The sequence below is a fragment of the Notothenia coriiceps genome, unplaced genomic scaffold (assembly GCF_000735185.1).
Source record: "Notothenia coriiceps isolate Sejong01 unplaced genomic scaffold, NC01 NC01_scaffold00002140, whole genome shotgun sequence".
Lineage (NCBI taxonomy): Eukaryota > Metazoa > Chordata > Actinopteri > Perciformes > Nototheniidae > Notothenia > Notothenia coriiceps.
This window is the reverse complement of record NW_011334841.1, coordinates 1-3,077: the sequence shown is the minus strand read 5'-3', so window position 1 is coordinate 3,077 and position 3,077 is coordinate 1. Positions and strand designations below refer to the sequence as shown.

The 3,077-nt window shown below is 39.6% G+C and overlaps 1 long non-coding RNA gene across 1 annotated transcript; it reads left to right on the top strand.

Moving 5' to 3' along the window:
• On the top strand, positions 1 to 626 carry LOC104965948 (uncharacterized). Its single transcript, XR_800605.1, has 2 exons — positions 1 to 36; positions 493 to 626. It is a non-coding gene; the product is annotated as an uncharacterized lncRNA (long non-coding RNA).
• The last annotated feature ends 2,451 nt before the right edge of the window (positions 627 to 3,077 follow it).

The following is a 3,077-nucleotide window of genomic DNA, read 5'->3' as shown; positions in this document are numbered from 1 at the left end:
GCAGCATAATAGCCCGTTCGTGACGGACTTTTAAAGGTAAGAAGAAGTTTAAAGATTTATATTTCGGATATTATCAGTACATCTGATTCAAATTAACTTGTGTATTAAAGGATGTCAGTGGATTATCCCTGCGGAGTGACTTGAGGTTACTTTACACACAGAACAGACTCAGTTTTGTCTGCCCACATACATATTCCATAGTGGTTGAATACACAGTATTAGGAAACACTTTATACTTACTGGACATGTTATACTCATTACATACTGTATATAAAATATGACCAAGAATGTGAGACAACTTTATAGAAATTCATATCACATCTGTTACTGATGCCATTTGTCATACTTTGTTAAACTCACAAATAATAAAGTTCCATAACTTCAGTTGGGAACAAAGACCACACCTTATCTCCCCAAGGCAATTTCCCATCCAATAGGTGTGCTATATAGGTGTGTATAACCCTTTCTCCTGTCTGTTACTCCCTCTTTCAGCACAAGAACCAGAGGGGGATTCAATGGAGCCTGAATACCTGCACTGAGACCCTCACCCTGCACCCTGAGTCTCAACTCTCAGTGTTTTTCAAGCCTTTCCCTGTTTTTTTGTATTAAACAAAACATTAAGCTTTCCCAATGATGTGGTTTTCGTTTTGTGAAAAAGTGCAAATGCAGTGTTTGTATATAATAACCTCACATATTTTTTTGCTGTTGGTCGTGAAATTGCTCCTGCTGACTTGAGCCAGCCATTTTTTCCTCCGCTCTGTGTCAGTGGGGAAGCCGTACATTCGTACTCCTTTCTCGGAACGATTTGAGCCTCCCCAGGCAGCACAGCAAACCATGGTGGCGACTAGGAGGCAGCACAGCAAACCAGGACAACACGGAGGAAAAGGCACAGACAAACTGCATGATATGCTATTCAATGTTTATTGAATTCCATGTATTTGCAATGGATGTTCCTAAAACAACACATTTAACATCATCATCATCATGCTGCTGCTGCTGCTGCTGCTAGTCCTTTGATAGTCACCTGTCGGTCTCCTGTCCTTTCTGAAAGCCATAAAGATGACATTAGTCATGTAGATAACTTGTGTCCTCAATTACCATGGGATTACTGAAACTACCATGAATTTAAGAAAATGGTAGAAATTAATCTAATCTGAATTTTGAAGCATCCCTTTAGATCCCCTCCCTCTAACTATATCAATAAACATTAGAAAGTGATGCTCCTGACTACCATACAAGTTTGAGACGATAATATTGGTTTTAAAGAATTCAAAGCTATAAATAAACAGCAACAGGCTCTTTAACCAAGGCACTGTTAGCCTAGTTGTTCACACTAATCTTAATATTATCAATTAATATTAGCAAATTCTATTTTATTTAAAAAAAATATTGATGTAAATACATACACATATCGATTTGTTGTATAAATATTGCAAATCAAAACCTTTATTCACTAATAATCACCAAAAATCGTAGTTCTATCTCCTGTTATCAATGCATTCACATTGCCCGCCATGAACTTCCGAGGAACGATCCTCGTCTACATGAACCACGTGACGATAACCGTTTTTGGACTTCCGCTGTCGTAACTCTTCTATCTATATGGCGCTGATTTAGCCTAATTAACACACTCTGGCCTGCTCTTCCTCTATCCCTTAAATACAGACTGCTGCCTCAGAACCGCCCCATGTGGGAGCTGCTGTTTATTACAGGGTGAAAGTGTTATTTTACTCACTGCATTATTTGAGTGGGTTACATCAGTATAAAAGACAAATGCATAAAATCAGCTCAAACTAGAATGGCACGTGAATCTGGCAGTTAAGGCCAATGGTGGGATCCCATTTCCATGATTTTTTAAAAATTTGAACTTTCCAAGTTGGGAAACTTGTTCTTCCAATTATTCCAACACACTGCTGTGAATTCAGGACAAATGTCCTACCAAACAAATTTTTGCATCCACCCCGTTAGATTGGGATCACCTCTAAAATATGATGGGCCCTTTCTTGGCCAATGCTTCACCATTCCACCAAGTTCCATGGAAATTTGAGCAGTTTTTGTCCAACAGTGCCAAAAACATAACGTACACTTGGCGGAGTTAACAAGTAGCCTACACACTGAAACACAGTACCACCTGATCATTGTTTTTTAACCATCCATAGGTTGGGAGGTGTGTTGGAGGTCTGCCATGAGATGGTAGCACTTACTGAAAAGACCGATTTTCTAAGAGCTGAACATGTACTTCAAATTGCGTCCTCCTGCTACTGGTGTTTGTGAGTGAAAATGTGAATGGCAGTCACTGTGAAGCTCTTTGTCCTGCTTAGGTAGAAAGGTGTTATACTGTAAGTGCAGTCCATTTACCATTGCAGTAGGGGGCAAGATTCAGAATGGTAACATACATTCAGACAGCAAGAAAACACAAGGTGAACAAGATGTTCAAAGAACATGTAAAAAGAACTAAACAGAAAAAGCAGAGGTTCTGATAATGCTCATGAAAAAAACATTGACAAAACCATCTTGCTCTGGGGCTTCATTTATAAACAGTGTTGGGTGTAACGCGTTACAAAAGTAACGGAGTTACAGTAATATATAACTTTTTGCTGTAACGAAGTAATGTAACGCATTACTAATGAAATGTGGGTAATATATTACCCGTTACAATGCTCAGTAACGCAGTTACAACACATTTTAACCCGAAATTAAATGGTGTTTTGTTTTTTAAGAATGTACTAACATAGCGAGACATTCCGACACCGGACAAATTGTGCGGGTAGATTAGTAAACCTGGTGTTTACCCTTCAGGCTTCGCGTCGAGATCTTCGGGGAAGTTGAACGTTATGCAACCATTCAAAAAAGAGAACGTAGCGAAAAATACAAACAACAAATTGTGTCAGGTGCGCGTGACCTGCTCCGCTGCGCGTGCATCATTTCCAAAGGATAATCATTTATACGAAAATGGTTAAAGCAACCATCATTAAACGCCAGCAACACTGCATCTACTGCAGACAGTAGCAACAGGTCAGATGCGGACATCACGTTACCCTCCGTTGTGGACACTAGCTTACTCCCGCCTGACTCGC